Source organism: Nyctereutes procyonoides, unplaced genomic scaffold (genome assembly GCF_905146905.1).
Source record: "Nyctereutes procyonoides isolate TBG_1078 unplaced genomic scaffold, NYPRO_anot_genome, whole genome shotgun sequence".
NCBI classification, from domain to species: Eukaryota; Metazoa; Chordata; class Mammalia; order Carnivora; family Canidae; genus Nyctereutes; species Nyctereutes procyonoides.
In genome coordinates, this window is record NW_026575154.1 from 588,628 (window position 1) to 608,374 (window position 19,747).

The following is a 19,747-nucleotide window of genomic DNA, read 5'->3' on the forward strand; positions in this document are numbered from 1 at the left end:
AGGGAAAAGGCAGTCTTTAACATTGTGATATTAATCAACACGAGCTCTTCACCCAGAAAATCCACAAGGTTATTTGTTCACTCTATGTGAGCCTCAGGTGCTGGGAAGCGGTTTCTGAGTCATATTGCATAATTCCTCTAGACCCATGATTCCTCACACATCAAGTCTACAACTGCCCTCTTGAACCCTGTATGTGGTTCCTTGCTGGGCAAACAATTCATTTCAAGCACAATGTCCAAAAAGATGGTTGGAGAGGTCATCCTTTCTGTGTAGTCTAACTGCTACGGGGAAAAATTTTCTAACTACATCTAATTAGGTAAAATTCCATTCCCTTCACCAGTTGTGAAGCACATGATGCAGAATTTTGGTCTTGTTTCTTTTATCCCTTCTTTGCAGCTCTCAATTACCTGCACAGAATCACACGGAGATATTTTTTCTTTCTTTTTTTTTTTTTAAAGAAAGATTTATTTATTTATTCATGAGACACACACACACACACACACAGGCAGAGACATAGGCAGAGGGAGAAGCAGGCTTCCCGCAGGGAACCAGATGTGGAACTCGATCTGGATTCTGGGATCATGCCCTGAGCTGAAGGCAGATGCTCAACTGCTGAGCCACCCAGCCTCCCCCCTGAGGAATATAATCCCATAGTTTAAAATGTTAAAATACAGTAGGGAACCCAGTTTATGGTCTCCTTCAATTCATGTCCCTCCATCATCTGGCACCTGTTTCTAGATGCCAGCAATTATCCATTTCTTATCTTCTTTGTTCAGGCCCAGATGAAGGAACACTTCTTGCTCACCCACAAGGTTTACACATAGAGTTTTTTCCCCTAACTTGCTAGGCCTTGGCCCTATCCCTTTCTTCTTCCCTCAGTATGGAGTGAGTTACATGAGTTTGGGAGAAAAAATGGTGTGTAGAGCTCAGTCCTTTCCTTCTCCCCCTTCATTTTGGGAGCCAAGATGACTTCAGCAACAGACTTTTTAGTCTACAACTCCGTCTTGGAAAATGCACAGGGGGAGGCTTGCAGAGGCCCAGTTCAAATGGGCAAACTGCTTTTGTGTTCTTGATATGAGCTTTATCAACAACAAAGATAATATTTTGAGTTCCAGTTGCCATTCTTTGTTTCCCATCAGCCACAATATACTCTTCCAGAGGTATAGACACATGGAAATTCTCTCCTCCTCTTCTTTAAAAAAACAAAACAACAACAACAACAAAAAACTAGTAGTAGTATGTTAAATAGATACTACTTTGTGTCTAGGAAGTTATTTGTTACACAGAGAAGATCCTTATTTTTCTTAATGGATGCATAGAATTCCACTGCATAGAAGGATCATGATTTATTTAATCAGACCCTTATTAGTGGACATTGAGGCTATTTCTAAAATTTTGCTATTACTAGCATGCTATAATGAATGACCTTGTACATGTTATTTTGCATATATGCAAATATTACATAGTTGACAAAATCTGACAATTAGAATTGCTGGGTCAGAAATTTGCATGTATATTTGGATGCATTTCTGGTCTTTGTAATTAGTCCACTGAGTGGTCTTCCTGGCCACATACAGTACTCAACTGTGCCTTTATAATACACTTTAATATACAATATGGTAATTACAAAATGATTTTTGACTATTTCTGCTGTTTCTGTCTTGAGAGCACATTAAGTTTTTACATTTATTTAAGGAGAACTGACATCTTAATGAAAGTATTTCTTTCTATTATATGTTTTTTCAGTTATTCAAAACTCCTTTTGTAGGGACACCTGGGTGGCTCATCAGTTTAGCATCTGACTTTGGCTCAGGGCATGATCCTGGGATTCGGAATTGAGTTCTGCATCAGGCTCCCTGCGGGAAGCCTACTTTTCCCTCTGCGTATGTCTCTGCCTCTCTCTATGTCTCTCATGAATAATCCAATAAATCTTGAAAAAAAAAAAAAGACTCCTTTTGTGGAGTTTTAAAGTTTATTTACAGAGATTATGAATATTTTTCTAATGTTAATTTCCAAATATTTATTTTAAATTCTTAAAATTTGTGTTTGTTTTTATTCAGAAAAAATTCAGTCATAGAAAAGTTGCAAAAAACAACAAAGAGTTTCCATATTACCTTTACCCAGATTCACTAATTTTTAACATTTTGCCACGTTTACTTTATTATTCTCTCTCACTATAGATATATATTTTTTTCTGAACCATTTGGGAGAACATTGCATTTATTATACCCTTCAGCATGTATTTCCTACAAAGATGTTCTATTATATAAAAACAATATAGTGATCAAACTCAAAAAATTTAGCATTGATATAAAACTATTATCTAATCTGCAGTCCATACTCAACTGTCAAGTGTCCCAATAACATCCTTTGTAGAAATTTTTTCTCCTGGGACAGAATCCAATCTGCAATCATATATTGCTTTGGCTATCATGACTCTTCACTCTCCTTTAATGAACAGTTCCTCAGTCTTTGTCTTTCATGAGAATCATGACATTTTTGAAGAGTACAGGTCAGTTGTTTTATGGTTTAGTTTTGTCTGATGTTTTCTCATGGTTAGATTCAGGTTGTGAACTTTGACTGGAGAACAACATAAATGCTATTTTGTTCTTGACGTGTCTTATTCACAGGCTCATTAATATTAATTTATTTCATTTTCTGGTGATATAATTTAAATCATTAATCCATTCATTTCTTCAATTATATCTTCTAGTTAGTTAATATATATGTATATGTGTATGTATGTATGTATGTGTGTATATGTGTGTGTATAATTGTCATTGCTTCTGGTGTTAACTTTTTACTTAACTACATATTGGGAGAGATGGGTATCTCAAATTTCTGCCCATTTTGCAAGCAGAGGCACTGTCAACCTCTGTCCAGATACTCTTTTCAAGTTGTTGTAGTGAATAGCCTTGGAAGATAGAGATGGTGTCTTTCTCTGGAGAAAAGTTCATTTACTGTCCAGTCTTGTGGCCCTGGAAATTAACCTGTATTATGTATTTGGTCTCCTGGATCATTTGCAGTCTGATAATACTGCACCTTTTATCACAAAAGCCGTTTAACAATGGATCTTTCCTGTTGTCTACTGCCCACAGGCATCTACTATTGGTAAGTATTGGAATGCCCTTCTAAAAAAACCGTCTACTTAAAAACATAAAAACATTTCTTTTTTTTAAGAGACGGAGAGGGTTAGGGAGGGGCAGAGAGAATCTTTTTTTTTTTCCTTAAAGATTTTATTTTATATTTATCCATGAGAGACACAGGCACAGGGAGAAGCAAGCTCCCTGCAGGGAGCCCGATGCGGGATTCGATGCGGGACTCGATGCGGGACTCGATGCGGGACTCCAGGATCACGCCCTGGGCCCAAGGCAGGCGCTAAACCGCTGCACCACCCGGGATCCCCAGCGGAGAGGATCTTAAACAGGCTCCATGAGTAGCCTGACTGGGGGGAGCTTGATCTTACAACCGTGAGATCACAACCCGAGCTGAAACTGAGTTGTACACTTAACCGAGTGAACCACCTAGGTACCGCAAAAATATTTCTGATCTTACCTCTTTCTGATCTGCACACATTATCAAGACAGTTTGGTCACTAAATTCAGCTATATCCAGAAAGGAACCACGTCCTCTTAACGTCTTCCTGGGTGGAGAGCAGGGAGGATAGGTTGTGTAGATTTATTGGGATTTTATCTTGATTGTGTCTAGGCATGATGCACCTTTATTTCCCCTAACAGCAACACTGAACCAGTCCGGTTGTATACTCTCTAAGTAGCTGTCCAGCCAAAGCGAGGCACAAAGGATATAAATTTAATTCTAAATCAGGCACTTTGAGTTGACAAAGTCTTAGATTATAGGATAATGACCACTTAGTTGAGCACAGAGTTCACTGGGTCTCTATGTGGGCCAGAGTAGAGGACATAATAGGTCTCTGTAAATTTTATTTTAAAATACCCCTGTCCATCTTGCCTCTGACCTTCCCAGACAAAATGTCTGTGCAAGTAGGGCATGTTGGAAAAAAGATGAAGTAATAGCTCCTGGATTGAGACACAGATTTATTAGCAATAGAGAGAGAGAGCAACAATTCCAGAATCTGGGGAGGAAACATTCTAGATCCCAGTGGTATAGAGGAGGGAGAGGCATTAATGATCTCCACAGTCCCCTAATCACTCCTGGAGCCTTCTTCATGAAAGAAAGTGATCAAAAATGCTCTGATGTGGCTCTTCTAAATTGTTACAGTGCCTTGAATTTAACTGACTGCTGGATCTGCCATCCCCCACCAGGTATGAGGGAAGCCAGGGGAATGTGACATCCTAAAAGTCAAAGTCAAAAGTAAAAATCAAGTGATGGGGCACCTGGCTGGCTCAGTTGGTGAAGCATCTGCCTTCAGCTCAGCTCATGGTCTTAGGGTCCTGGGATTGAACCCAGAGTTGGGTTCCCTGCTCAATGGGGAGTCTGCTTGTCTCTCTCCATCTAGGCCTCCCTGCACTTGTGCTCTCTTTCAAAAAAATAAATAAAATATTTTTTTAAAGAAAGAAAGTAAAAGTCAAGTGAAAGTGTTTCAGGAAGTATGGAAAGGATCAACTGTGCAGGTGTTGCTGCCTATATGTATCAGATGAGGACTTAGAATTAGTCATTGACATGGTGACAAAGAAGTCATTGGTCATCTTGTCTTTGAAGTTTCAGTGATAGAGACATGGCAGTGAGAAAGAAATGACAAAATAGAGATGATTGCTTTTTTTAAAGCTTATTTTTATCAGAGAGGATGTGGGAGAGAAATGGAAGCTAAATTTCCATCTTCCATGGTGGAAAGTTATTAGATGTTACATAATTTTAAAATTTTGGTTAGATCAATATTCTGGGTTTACTTTATTATGACTATGTAAACCCTACTCATAGATGAGCCAGGCAGTAAACCGTGGTTACTTTTCTTTTGCTGTGCAAGTTCTTGCAGAATGCAGGAGTTGGGATCTAATCTACAAGTGGAGAATTTGGCCCTGGAATTAGTTTTCTAATGTGTGTTCCAATAATTTGACTCTAAACCTTCCACCACTGTCTAAATCTTTTTTTCAGAACCTTCATAAGTGTCATATATCCTGTCACTTGCACTAAGAATTGGTTCCTCCACTGAAATTAGAAGGAAGGCAGAATGCATGCATCTAGGGGAAGGTATGTTGGTGGGTTTTTTTGAGAGTTGTTGAGAAAGTTATTTTTGATTGCAGCTGTTTTCTCAGTGAAATAATAAGCAAGTTTATCAGTGAAAGTGAGAAAGGTCAAGGAGCTGGAAATTTAAGAAGAGAGGAGAAAGTGTGGAGCAGCTGTAGAGGAAACTGGAAGACCAAATAAACAGGAAGAATGAAACAGGGTTTCCTGTGCATGCTGGGGGCCCTCCTGAGTTTTGTGATCACCAATTTAAAGCAATGCCCCTCGTCACGCTGGGTAATTTCTTTCCAGCTATGTTCAGCTTTCTTTTCTTTCTTTCTTTCTTTCTTTCTTTCTTTCTTTCTTTCTTTCTTTCTTTCTTTCTTCTTCTTCTTCTTCTTCTTCTTCTTCTTCTTCTTCTTCTTCTTCTTCTTCTTTCTTCTTCCTTCCTTCCTTCCTTCCTTCCTTCCTTCCTTCTCTTTCTATTATTATTATTATTATTATTATTATTATTATTATTGCTGTTGTTCACCTTAAAAGATACATGAATATGCTTGGAGATACAGGGTGTTTAAAATTTTTGTAGCATTTTAAAGCTGAACAGTTAGTTACATTGTTTTAGAAGCTGAGCCCTTCCCTCACAGAGAGCTCACAGAGGGCTACTGGTCCACGTGTCTGCTGATCTCAAAGCACTCCTGTCTTGCTTTAGCAGCTTTGGTCATTTCTAATTTTCCTTCTGAATCTAGTCTCTTTTTTGCTCAACAGTATACTTTTGAGTTAAGAAAACATAAGAACTTAGCTTGTGTTGCTGACCACATTTGGAAGGGCAGGAGTGTTAGGGTGTCCTCAGCAGTCCACGCACTCGCACCTTTGAGGGCTTTGGCTCATTGGAGGCATGGAGAGGACGTGGAGCAGGAGAGTTTCCCAGTTAAGTGCAGTGTTGTGCGCCCAAGTGCAGGTTGTCACCTTTTGAAAAGCATAGATGACTTTTCTTTTTGAAAGTCAGCATATATAGTATATTCATTTGTGGTTTTTCTTTGTGTTTTTAAATGTTTCATCAGAGATTATGTTTTATTTTTAAAGTTTTTTTAGATTTTATTTATTTATTTGGTATATAAAGAGAGCACGTGCAAGTGCACAAGCAGAGGGAGCCACAGAAGCAGAGGGAGAAGCAGGCTCCCCACTGAGCAGGACCCTGATATGGGACTCAATCCCAGGACCCCGGGATCATGACCTGAGCCGAAGGCAGATGTTCAACTGATTGAGGTGTCCCTGAGCTTAATCAGAGATTCAATCTATGAATCTTAAAAAACAAAAATCATCCTCTTAAAAATCAGCTTAGCTATGGGAAATACAGAATAACTGATCTTCAGTCACAGGGAATAACTTTGCTTTGAACCATAATATAGATAAAGGAGATTTTCCTTTTCTGGTACTGAATACTTCAGTAACTCCTTACATGTCTTTCCTCATTCACTAGAAGCACCTCTGCTTTTTTTTTTTAAGGAGAGGAGGGGACTAATATTTAAAAGAAATTTGTAGCTTCTGTTGTTCTTGGCCAACCAGAGAGTCATACAGGCTAACAATTACTTCTGCCTTTCTTTTTACACACACACACACACACACACACACACACACACACACACACACGAGCGCACGAACATAAAACATTGACATTTTGAGAGAAGAACAGAGGACAAAGGTCCCAGGGAAGGGGATGGAAATGGGGAGGAGGAGAGTCAGTGAGGTCTCAGTGTTTCAGAGCATGAGAAAGAGAGGAAAGGAAAGAGGTTATGGTGGGACAGATGGTCATGGCGAAGGAGGAGAAATTGCAGAGATGGGAAGAGAGAAGGAGAGAAGAAAAAAAATAAATACAGGGAAAGCAAATTAGGCAAGCACTTGATTTAATTATGAGTCATTGATACAACTTACACATGGCTGTTGCCTTCTCCTCAAGAACATGGGTGCCTCAGGTGGGGTTCTCTCCCCACCAGCACCTATGAATGCAGGTCCAACACATTAGTCTCTCACTGTGCTGTGAGGGACTCTTCATGCTGATGCCATGTGTATTTTCTTCATTGTTTTAATGACTGCTAGGGGGTATAGGGTTTCTTTTTGGGGTAACGAAATTTTCTGGAATTAGGGGTACAACTTTGTGAATATATAACATCTACTAAATCGTATACTTAAAAATCAATAAAATAAGAAAAGTAAGATTCAAACCATACTTCTGTTCTTCTTTTCTAATATTGTTTTCCTCAGGAGTGGGAAAGGAGGTAGCTTCTCTTCTTTCCCTAGTTTAAAAAAAAAAAAACATGCCGAAGCATTGGTTGTTTGACCTGGACAAACAAAAAAATCATCACTAATAAGTGTTTTTGCTCAAGTCTGACTTCTGGAATTTTATTCTATTTGACCATGGAAATGTAGGCTATGCTATGTAGCTATTCACACGGTGAGCACAGAGTAGACCTAATGTTTTCAGCTGCATTAACAGCTAATTCTGATACAAGAAATCGTAATAAGCCTGCAGCTTTCTAAATAAGTGGCCAAAGTCAACTGAGCTTCCATTAGTTGTTTATTTTAATAGAAATGACCTCTGTGTTAATCCTGGAACCACCACTCGATGAAAGGAGAGAATGTTCTTTCCTGCATTACCTTCTGTGAGGACATGGTTCATACATGTCCTACCTAAAGCAGGTGCCCAATAATTTCTGATCAAGATGATAGCAGCTTGGTTGTCCACTTGGTGCCTTAGTTTCTCTATAAATAGCATATGTGTCATGTTTCCTTCTCCTTTCTTTGGAGGAAAATGGTGAGGAAAGTTGGTAGTACAGCTTGAATCTTATCTTTCTTAGTTTAGTGATTTTTAAATGTATAACTCTTTAAATTTTAGTATATTTTCGTATATTCACAAAATTTTGCCACTATTTAATTCCAGAAAAATTTCATCACCCTCCAAAAAAGCTCTGTCTCCACCAGTAGCCATTTCCCATATCCCACTCCCCCAACCTCTGGAAACCACTAATCTGTTTTCTGTCTCTATGGATTTGTCTGTTCTGGACATTTCATAGAAATGGAATCATGCAGTATATAGTCTTTTCTGTCTGGATTCTTTCACTTAGCATAATGTTTTCAAGATTCACTCATATATTAGCATATATTAATATTTCATTCTTTTAAATGCAAATCAAAACCACAATGAGATTCCACCTCACACCTATTAGAATAGCTATAACCAAAACCATAAGAAACAAGTGTTGGCGAGGATGGAGAGAAAAAGGAACCCCTGTGCACTGTCGGTGGGAATGCAAACTGGTGCAACTACAGTGGAAAACAGTATGGAAGTTCCTAAAAAAATTAAAAATAGAATTACCATATAATCCAGTAATTCCACTGTTTACCCAAAGAACATAAAGCACTAATTCAAAATGATGTATGTAGTTCTATATTTATAGCAGCATTATTTACAATAGCTAAATTATAGAGGCAGCCCACATGTCCATCCTTAGATAAATAAAGAAAAAGTGGTATATGTATAAAATTGAATATTATTCAGCCATAAAAAAGAGTGAAATTTTGTCATTTGCAACAACATGGATGGACCTAAAAGGTATAATGCTAAGTGAAATAAGTCAGATAAAGACAAATAGCACGTGATTTCACTCATATGTGAAATTTAAGAAAAAAGAAGAAAAAAAGAGGCAAGCCAAAAAATAAACTCAAACCTATAGAGAATAAACAGATGGTTACCAGAGGGGGAGGTGGCTGGAGAGGATGGGTGAAATAGAGGATGGGGATTAAGAGTGTACATATCATGATAAGCACTAGCAATATATGGAACTGTTGAATCACTATACTGTATACCTTAAACCAATAGAATACTGCATGTTAATCACCCTGGAATTTACAAAAAAAAATTTCATTCCTTTTTATAGCTAATATTCCACTACATTGATACACAACATTTTGTTTACCCATTCATCAACTGGTGGATATTTGGGTTTTTCCACTTTTCAGCTACTATGAGTAATATTGCTATGAACATTCACATACTAGTTTTTATATGAACATACGGTTTAAATTCTCTTGGCTATATAAAACCAGGAATGGAATTACTGGTTCATATGGTAGCTCTATGTTTACCTTTTTGAGGAGCTGCTAAACTGTTTTCTGAAAATGCAGAGGGGTTTTAATTTTACCAGCAATATATGAGGGTTTCATTTCCTTTGCATCCTTTTCAACACTTGTTATTGTTGGGATCCCTGGGTGGTGCAGCGGTTTGGCGCCTGCCTTTGGCCCAGGGCGGGATCCTGGAGACCCGGGATCGAATCCCACATCGGGCTCCTGGTGCATGGAGCCTGCTTCTCCCTCTGCCTGTGTCTCTGCCTCTCTCTCTCACTGTGTGCCTATCATAAATAAATAATAAAAAAAAACACTAGTTATTGTCTATCTTTTTTGATTATACAGTCATCCTGGTGGGGGATTTTAATTTGCACTTCCCTATAGACAAATGGTGTTGAACATATTTTCATGTACTTATCGGTCATTTGGAGATTTTCTTTTGGCTAAATGTCTTTCAGAACTTTGTCCATTTTTAAACTGTTTTTTTTTAACTTTGTATATTGTGTCTTTTTAAAATAAATTTTTTAAGGACAATTTTAGATTTACAGAAAAATTATGTAGTACAGAGAATTCACATATAATATGTACCTACTTTTCCTTATTAACATCTTACATTAGGATGATACATTTGTTACAATCAGTGAACCAATATTGATGCATTATTGTTGACTAAAATTTATATTTTATTCAGATTTCCTTAGTTTTTATCTAATGTCCTTTTTCTATTCTGGGATCCTATCCAGGATACCACATTGCTTTTAGTTGTCATGTCTCATGGTTCTCTTGTCTGTGGCAGTTTCTCAGATGTTTCTTGTTTTTGGTGACCTCCACAGTTTTGAGAAACACTGGTCAAGTGTTTCAGAGAATGTTCTTTTGGGATTTTCTGATGTTTTTCTCATGATTAGATTGGAGTAATCTGTCTTGAGAAGTAAGGCCACAGAGGTGCCATTTTCATCATATACTATGACATGACTTACCATTGTTAATATTAATTAACTTTGGTCACCTGGCTGAGACGATGTTTGTACAGTTTCTTTCCTCTCCCTTTTCCATACTATAGTCTTTGCAATGGAGTCACTAGGCATAGCCCACATCTAAGGAGTAAGGAGTTATGTGCCACCTCTTGAGAGCAGAATATCTACATAAATTATTTGGAATTCCTCTGTGCATAAGATTTGTCTCTTCTTATCTATCTATCTATCGCTCATCCATCTATCTATATTTGTATAGACTCATGGATATTTATTTTATATTTTGGTTTTTACTTTTTTTTTTTTTTTTTTTTTGGTTTTTACTATTGTTTTGTGGTAGCTTGAATTTTGTGGCAATAGAATTAGCAGTGCATTTAGTAGTGCTATTGGTGAGCTGTGAAAGGTTGTTCAGTGACCTCTCAGAGCTGCCCAGATTTTTACTGTGCTTTAAACTGGACCGGAAACTTTATTCACTTGCCACAGTCAGAGGGTAGGAGGTATACACAGGAACTGTGAAATTCTTTTATGGCATAATGACATGGTGTCATCGGCCAGATTCGTAAACTGAGTAGCTTGAAATAGATACAGACAAAGCCACAAGCAGGATAAAGGGAGAGTGCTTTGGGTGTAAGATATAAAATTCATGCTTAGTTTGCTGTTTTCTGAGAAGGTCTTAGAGCTAGCTGCTTTCCCCAGATGCATAACCGTAGAGACTAAAGGAAATGCTACTCTTTCTTTAGCAACACTCTGCCTTTCAAGTCACTTCTTGGCTCTCTGCTCCCAGAACTTGGCTCTGTGAGGTCTCCCATAGGTGTAAAGTGGAGCCATGCTCCTAGTGTCCATAGAAACAAATCCATTTTAAAGGGACACTTTTTAGACAGAATGCTTATGCCATGTTTGTTTATCTGAAAATAAATGGTCTTTTAGATGTGTGGGGTCACAACCTCCTTGCCCAAATTTCCATTGACATTGGTCAATTAAGAATTGTACATTTATTTTATTTTATTTTATTTTATTTTATTTTATTTTATTTTATTTTTTTAACAACAGGTAATTGTACATTTATTTTTTTTAAGATTTTATTTATTTATTTGAGAGAAAGAGAGAGAGAGAGAGCGTGTGAGCATGCACAGGGGTGGAGGAGGGGCAGAGGAAGAAGGAGAAACAGATTTCCCACTAAGCATGGATGATGTGGGGCTCGAGCCCAGAATCCTGGGATCATGACCTGAGCCAAAGTCAGGCACTTAACTGACCGAGCCATCCAGGCATTCAAAAATTTAAATGGTAATTTTGAATGAATTTCCAGAGCCTGAGTTGTGGGCTAATATGAGTAGGGAAAATCCTGGGCACCACAGTCTGGGGGGAGTCCCCATATTTTGGTGGTCTTTATCTTCAGGAACCCTACTGGGTTATTACTTTGAAAGTCTGAATGCAAATGGTCTATATATACCATTTAAAGACAGAAATGGTCAGTGTGGATTAAAAAAATAAGATCTAAGTATAAGAAACCTATTTTACATGTAAATACTCAGACATATTATAAGTAAAGGATGGAGAAAGATACACCATGCTAACATTAATCAAAGAAAGCTGGAGCATATCTACATTCATTTCAGGCAAAGCCAACTTTTGAGCAAGAAAGGTTATCAGAAATAAAATGGGGCATTATATACATGATAAACGGTTTCAAGAGGACATAACAACCCTACACATATATGCACCTAACAATGAGCATTAAAACACAGGAGTAAAAACTTATAGAATAAAAAGAGCAATAGACAAATCCACTATTACAGTTGAAGACTTCATCGCCCCTTCATTAGTAACTAATATATCATATAAGCAGTAAATCATTAAGGATATGGATAACCTAAGCAGAGCTATCAATCAACTAGATTTAATGGACAAATAGAATACTTCATCCAATATCAGCAGAATGCATATTCTTTTCAATCTTACAGGGATTATTCACCAAGATAGACCATGTTCTCGATCATAAGACACACTTTAATAAATTTAGAAGTACAAAAATCTTACGAATAATATTCCCTGATAACAATGAAAATAAACTAGAAATAAGTAATGTAAAGATAGCTGGATAATCCCCCAAATATTTGAATTTTAAACAACACAGTTCTAAATAACCCATGAGTCAAAGAAGTCTCAAAGAAATCTAAAAATATTTTTAATTCTATTTGAAAGAAACTACAAAGGAAAAGATTGAAAAAGTTGGCCACACAAACAATAGAAACAATAAAAGCTTTGATTGACAAAAAACCTCACAGAGACAATGGAAAAAAACAGCAAACAGAAAAAAATATCTACAGCAAATATAAATAGAAAATCCAGATTTATTTATTTATTTATTTATTTATTTATTTAGAAAATCCAGATTTTTAAAAGTCACTCAGACCTCAAGAGATAAATAACATGAACCATCAGTTCACAAAAGAGCAAATTCAAGAGTCTAATAAGCATAATAAAACAATTTGCTAGAATTAAAAGAAATATATTTTTCCTTTTAGATTATCAAATATTGAAAAATGATACTATTCTATTGAGCTATACATTTGAAATTAGTGTAGTTTACTGAATGTATGCTGAAATCCATTTTAAAAGTTCTATGCAATATTGACAGGAATTTAGTAAGAAAGTCATTTTTATATTTTGCTCGTAATAATTTAAATTACAGCAACCTTTCTAGAAAACAATATAACCAGTTATCAAGAGCATTAATAATGTTCATATACTTTAATCCAGGATTTCCACTTCTAAAATATGACACAATTTATACATAAAGACATCCTTTAAATGAATGAAAATTAGGAGCAAAAAACCCACAACAGATTAATGCTTACAGATATTAAGGTAAATCTAGTAGGATTTTAAGAAGCTATCAAATACTACTTTAACAAGTTTTTTAGTGATAGACTGTTTTGGGAATGAACAATATACAAAATTATAAATATAGTATAAACACAATTTTATATTGAAATACCAAGAAAAAGAAAATAAGGAATTATGACAAAATAATTAGTGGTATTGTATTGCCTCTAGCTATCAGAGTTATGGGTCATTTTTTGGAGTCATTGTTTTTTTTACTTCTCTCTAATTTTTTGGCACAGTGCATATTTTCTAAGTGAACATTCAGTACTTCAATACTAAAAAGAGTAAATAAAAATAAACTCCGGGCAGCCGGGGTGGCTCAGCAGTTTAGTGCTGCCTCTGGCCCTGGGTGTGATCCTGGAGACCAGGGATCGAGTCCCATGTCAGGCTCCCTGCATGGAGCCTGCTTCTCCCTCTGCCTGTGTCTCTGCCTCTCTCTCTCTGTCTTTCATGAATAAATAAATAAAATCTTAAAAAAAATTAATTAATTAATTAATTAATTAATTAAACTCCAAGTTTCTGAAATCCTCTGTTTTCTGTTACTCCTCCTACTAGGTCCTAAAGCATCTTCCAAGGTGAAGGCCAAAGGTCACCCTTTCTATGAAACCCCTCTTGACCCTCAGACAGTCACGCACTCCTTTGTGTTTGTCAACTCTTTCCATGTAGCTCTCACCTGTTGCTCCCACTAGACTGAGGAGTAGGAGCCATGTCTTGCCTCCTATCTCCCTGGTACCCAGAACAGCATCTGGTACAAAATAGATTTTTAATTAATCATTATTATGATTATTGGCTGGCTCAATTCACTATCCCCCTGATTCTCTTGCTGGAGATTCATATCCTTGCCCAGCTGATACTTCTGAGAAACCAGAGAAATAGGAAACCATGAGGGCAAAGACATTTCTCAGCCCCATCAAGGACCAACTTTCGTTTTCCTGCCCATGCCCACATGATTAGAAGTGGGATCCAAGATATGAGTATCATTTCTGTCCCTGGCAGGAGAAACAGCATCATGTTCTGAAACAGAATGAGTAGCTTGTGGTTATTTCTGCCACAGCTGAACTCTGATCTTTCTTTTCTATAGTGAATGGATTAGACTGTCCCAAGTAAAATCAGTTGAAAACTTGTAGGTGAAAACATCTTCACATCTTAGGTTTCTTCTATAGCTCCCTTAAGATCTGGTCCTGAGAGTAGCTTTTTTTTTTTTTAAGATTTATTTACTATTCATGAGAAACAGACACACACACACACACACACACAGAGGCAGAGACATAGGCAGAGGGAGAAGCAAGCCCCTCACAGAAGCAGGCCCAATGTGCGACTCGACCCTGGATCCCAGGATCACGACCTGAGCCTAAGACAGGTGTGCAACCGCTGAGCCACCCAGGCGTCCCCTGAGAGTAGCCTTTCTTGATTCAGGTCTGTATGAGCAGATGAGTCTAAATTTTCTTCCTTCATGAATGCCTAGGAAGAAGCTTTCCCACATACCTTTATACAAATGAGGTAGTTACAAAATGCATTAGTCACTATGGCAAAAAGAGCCTAAATTTTGATGCTGTTGCTTCTCTTCCTAAAAATGAAAACCAGGGATCCCTGGGTGGCGCAGCGGCTTAGCGCCTGCCTTTGGCCCAGGGCGGGATCCTGGAGACCCAGGATCGAATCCCACGTCGGGCTCCCGGTGCATGGAGCCTGCTTCTCCCTCTGCCTGTGTCTCTGCCTCTCTCTCTCTCTGACTATCATAAATAAATAAAGATAAAAAATTAAAAAAAAAGGTCGTTGTTTCAAAAGTGACCTTTAAAAAAAAATAAAAAAAATAAAAATGAAAACCAGGTCTAAAAACAACAACAACAACAAAACAGCCATGAGATGAAAGTATATGCATCACTGGCTCTTCATGACTAGCACAGCCATGACTCATGGTCCTAAGAAGCATCTGAAGCATGTGGAAGCTCCAAAGCATTGGATGCTGGATAAACTGACTGATGTGTTTGCCCCTTGTCTATCCATTGGTGCCCATAAGTAGAGAGAATATCTCCTTCTCATCATTTTCCTAAGGAACAGACTTAAGTATGCCCTAATAGGAGTTAAATAAAGAAGATCTGTATGCAGTGTTTTATTAAGATTGATGGCAAGGTCCGAACTGATACAACCTACTCTGCTGGTTTTATGGATGTCACCAAGAATTTCCATTTGATCTATGACACCAAGGGTCACTTCGCTGTTCATTGGGTTATACATGAGGACACCAAGTATAAGTTGTGCAAAGTGAGAAAGATTTTTGTGGGGACAAAAGAAATCCCTCATCTGGTGACCCATGATGCTTTCACCATCTGCTATCTTGATCCCCTTATCAAGGTGAATGACACCATTCAGATTGATTTGGACTCTGGAAAGATTCCTAATTTCATCAAGTTTGACACTAGTAATCTGTGTATGACAACTGGGGATGCTAACCTGGGAAAAATTGGTGTGATCACCAACAGAGAGAGACATCCTGGTTCTTTTGATGTAGTTCACGTGAAAGATGCCAGTGGCAACAGCTTTGCCACCTGGCTCTCCAACATTTTTGTTATTGGCAAAGGCAACAAACCATAGATTACTCTTCCCCGTGGAAAGGGTATCCATTTCACCATCACTGAAGGAAGAGACAAGAGACTAGTGGCCAAACAGAACAGTGGGTAAGATGGTCTCTATGTGATGTGTTTGGAAGTCTTTATACTGAAAGATAATATAGCATGAAAAAAAAAGTATATGCATCACTGAATGACATGAGACCAAAGTGAATGATCTTAAATCCAAAGAGATGAGCTCTTATTCTACACATGATTCCAGAACAATGATAGAGGTTCTTTTTTCCCTCTGTGATAGTTAATGTGTCAACCTGGCTAGATCATGGGGCTCAAATTTTTTTAAAAAAGATTTATTTATTCATGAGAGAGGCAGAGACACAGGCAGAGGGAGAAGCAGGCTCCATGCAGGGAGCCCGAAGCGGGACTCGATCCCGGAACTCCAGGATCATGCCCTGGCCTGAAGGTGGCGCTAAATCGCCGAGCCACCAAGGCTGCCCGGGACTCAGATATTTGGTTAAATATTTTTCTAGATGTTTCTGTGAAGGTATCTTTTAGTGAGAATAACATTTAAATCAGTAGAGCTTAGGTCTTAATAGAAAAAAAGGCTCATTTCCCCAAGGAAGAAAGAATTCTTCCAGCGCCTGCTTTTGGATTCCAGAGTCTCCAGAAGGCTGGCTTACCCTGCAGATTTTGGACTTGCCAAGCCTCCAAATCATATGAGTCAATTTCTTAAAATAAATCTCAGTCTCTCTCTCTCTCTCTCTCTCTCTCTCTCTCTCCCTTTCCCTGTCGCTCTCAATCTCAATCTTTACATTCTGTTGCTTTTGCTTCTCTAGAGAATACTATTACCTCTTGCTATTGCTGAATTGTTAGATCAAGTGATGCCCCTGTGGCATGTTACCATTGGAAAATAAATCTAATAGAGCTGTATAAAACCATTTAGAGCTGTGGGTGAAGAGAGTACAATCCTTATTATTAACAAGGACATCTACCTCTTCAGGAATATGAAGTATTTTATTGTTAACCCTCATTTTGAAGATGAAGCCACGTTAATAGTGTGTCAGAGCTGTGATTTTGCTTGGATCTTTGAGCAGGATGGTATGGGCAATGTTGAATATCCCTAGTCTTTCTCCAATCATCGGTAATGAAGAGTAGGCAGGTAAAGAACCATCTATTTCTTTGCAAGCCACTAAGTATTAGAGATTGATGCCATATTAGTTTCCAGTGGTTGTTTTAAGGGATTACCATGGGCTGTTTACTTTTACTTATTTATTTTTTTAAAGATTTATTTATTTGAGAGAGAGCAAGCATGTGGAGGGGGAGGGGCAGAGGGAGAGAGAGAGAGAGAGAGAGAGAGAAAGGCTTAAGCAGGCTCCATGCTGAGTGCTGAGCCCCCAGGGGACTTGATGTCATGACCCTGTGATCATGACCTGAGTGGAAACCAAGAGTCAGACATTTAACAGACTGCGTCACCCAGGTGCCCCACCATGAGCTGTTTAAAACAACAGAAATCTTTTCTCGTTCTTGAGGCCAACAGGCACAAACCAGTTTCACTATGGCTAAATGAAGGTGTCATGTTTCCTCTGGAGGCATTAGGGGACAATCCATTCCTTGTTTCTTCCTTCTGGTTGCTGCCAGCTTTCCTTTACTTGTGGCTTCATTCCTCCACCTCTAAGGCTTCCTGGCCACATTAGTTTTCATTTCTCTTTAGTTGCCTCTAATCTGGAACAGTTTTTAAATCTTTCCTTGACCATTATAACTTTGAGAATTTTGAAGATCATAGGCCATTTTATAGAATATCCTCCAATTTGGATCTGTCTGATGCCTCCCTATGAGTAGGTTTTGATTATGTAGGTTTTTATTATTTTTCTTTGGCAGGGCTATCATGGAAGTGGTACCGTGGCTCGTTGTAGTCCGTTGGCACAGGTGTTTGACTCTGCTTCATTACTGGTGATGTTAACTTGGATCACCTGATACAAAGGTGTTTGCTAGCCTTCTCCAGTGTAAATTTACTGTGCTTTCCTTAGTAATTAGTGAATATTTTGAGGGGCAGTACTTAGGGATTTTGTGAATATTCTACTGTTCATCAGACCTTCACTTTCTCCATTTATCTATCTAAATATTTATATATTTATATAATGGATTTCTCTGTTTCATGTGTTTTAATCATTACTCTCATCATTTATTTCAGTGCTCTCTCAGATTTAGCCAGTGGGAGTCTCTTCAAACTGACTTCTGTTTCCTTTTGACTGTCCATCTTTTTTTTTTTTTTTTTTTTTGAGCACTTCCTTATTTAGGGCTGAACAAGATGTTTCAGGCTCATCATTTACTTTTTCTGTCTGAGCTCTGGGATCAGCTATTTTTCCAAGTACCCCTGATTCCTTTAGTGGATAACTATATAGATAACAGTGTTATTAATTAATTAAATTAATTAAACTAAATAGACATATATTTAATTAATTAATTTATTTATTTAAAATATTTTATTTATTTATTCATGAGAGAGAGAGAGAGAGAGGCAGAGATACAGGCAGAGGGAGAAGCAGGCTCCATGCTGGGAGCTGGACGTGGGACTCGATCCCTAGTCTCCAGGATCACGCCCTGGGCCCAAGATGGCACGAAACTGCTGAGCCGCCGGACTGCCCCATATGTTTAGTCTAATTAATTTATTGTGCATACACAAGTGGGAAGAGGGGGAGAGGGAGAGAGATTATCTCAAGCAGACTCTGCACTGAGCACAGAGTCTGACACAGGGCTTGATCTCACGACCTGAGCCGAAATCAGGAATTGGATACTTTACCAACTGAGCCACCCAAGTGCTCCCAGTGGAGAATGATATTTAGAATGAAGACCTGTGTGTTACATGCGGTCATTTCCATTGGGGAGTTGCTAGTCCCAGGCCCTTTCAGGGAAATTTACATATACATACACATTTACAATTATATTTGTTTATCTTACATATATTGAAAACTAAGGTATTAACCACGTTAATATCTTCAATTGTAATCCAACAATATAGGCTTCATTATGATTTTTCTCTTTCCATATTTGTAACTCTGAGAGTGAGAAACTTGCCTCCCATCATACATAGTATATTTACATAATTGATCTCACCCTGCTCATTCTCTGACACCCTGCTCTGGGCCACCACATCTCTTCACACCTTCACCAAACACCTACCTTTCATGGTCCTTCATAATGACTTTTGAACTAAATTGTTCAGAAAGGAAAGAGAAAGGAAAGAGAACAATTCTGTTCAGCCAATTTTTATGGAATGTGTACTATAGGCAAATAATTATGCTGGGTGCTGTTTGGGATATAGAAGGAAACAAGATGCTTTAGAGTTTGATTGAAAAGAGCATCCCATTGTAGTTTTAATTCATATTTCACTTATTATGAGTGAGGATGAGCATCTCTTAAGTTTCATGTCCCTATTTCCATTTTATTGGGCTGTTTTTATTAATACCCTATGCCTATTTTTCTACTGGGTTTGGGGTCTTTTTCTAATGATTTCTAGGAAAGGTTGAGAAGGATCTGGTTGGTCAGGGTTGAGGTCAGGAATTCTGCCAGAACTGTGCCAGGTGCTAGAGATGGATGGGAAGCAGTCCTTGAACTGAGTGTCTCTCTCTAGATTACCACAAGCAGAAAGAATCACCTGTTTCAAGTATTTAGGAAATAGCCACAAGTTCAAGTAGTGGGGCTGAAGGTTCATGGTGTGCTTCAGCAGGAGCACAGTCCCATTTTGGGCAAAGAAAGGTTCTTAGTGTGTTATGTTGGGCTCCCTAAAATCAGACTCTGATATGGGGGTTACCTTTTCAAGTGATTTTTTTTTAGAGTCCTCTCAGGAGAAGACAAGTGAGAGAACCAGGACAGGTTAAAGGAGGAAAGGTAAGCAAGAATGCAGTCCCCTGGGGAGACTAGCTCATCCTGGCCCCATGAGGAAGCTCTGGAGCATGAACCACGTCACAGGGATGATCAGCCCTTCCTGGAGAGAAGCGACCTGCCGTTTGCGCTCCACATCAGTAAGTGTTTGGCTGAGGAGTGGGGAGAGCATAGCTT

General features: G+C 38.2%; 1 pseudogene; it reads left to right on the top strand.

Annotated features, from left to right (window-relative positions):
* The first annotated feature begins 15,027 nt into the window (after positions 1–15,027).
* Positions 15,028–15,800, top strand: LOC129501968 (40S ribosomal protein S4-like; annotated as a pseudogene).
* The last annotated feature ends 3,947 nt before the right edge of the window (positions 15,801–19,747 follow it).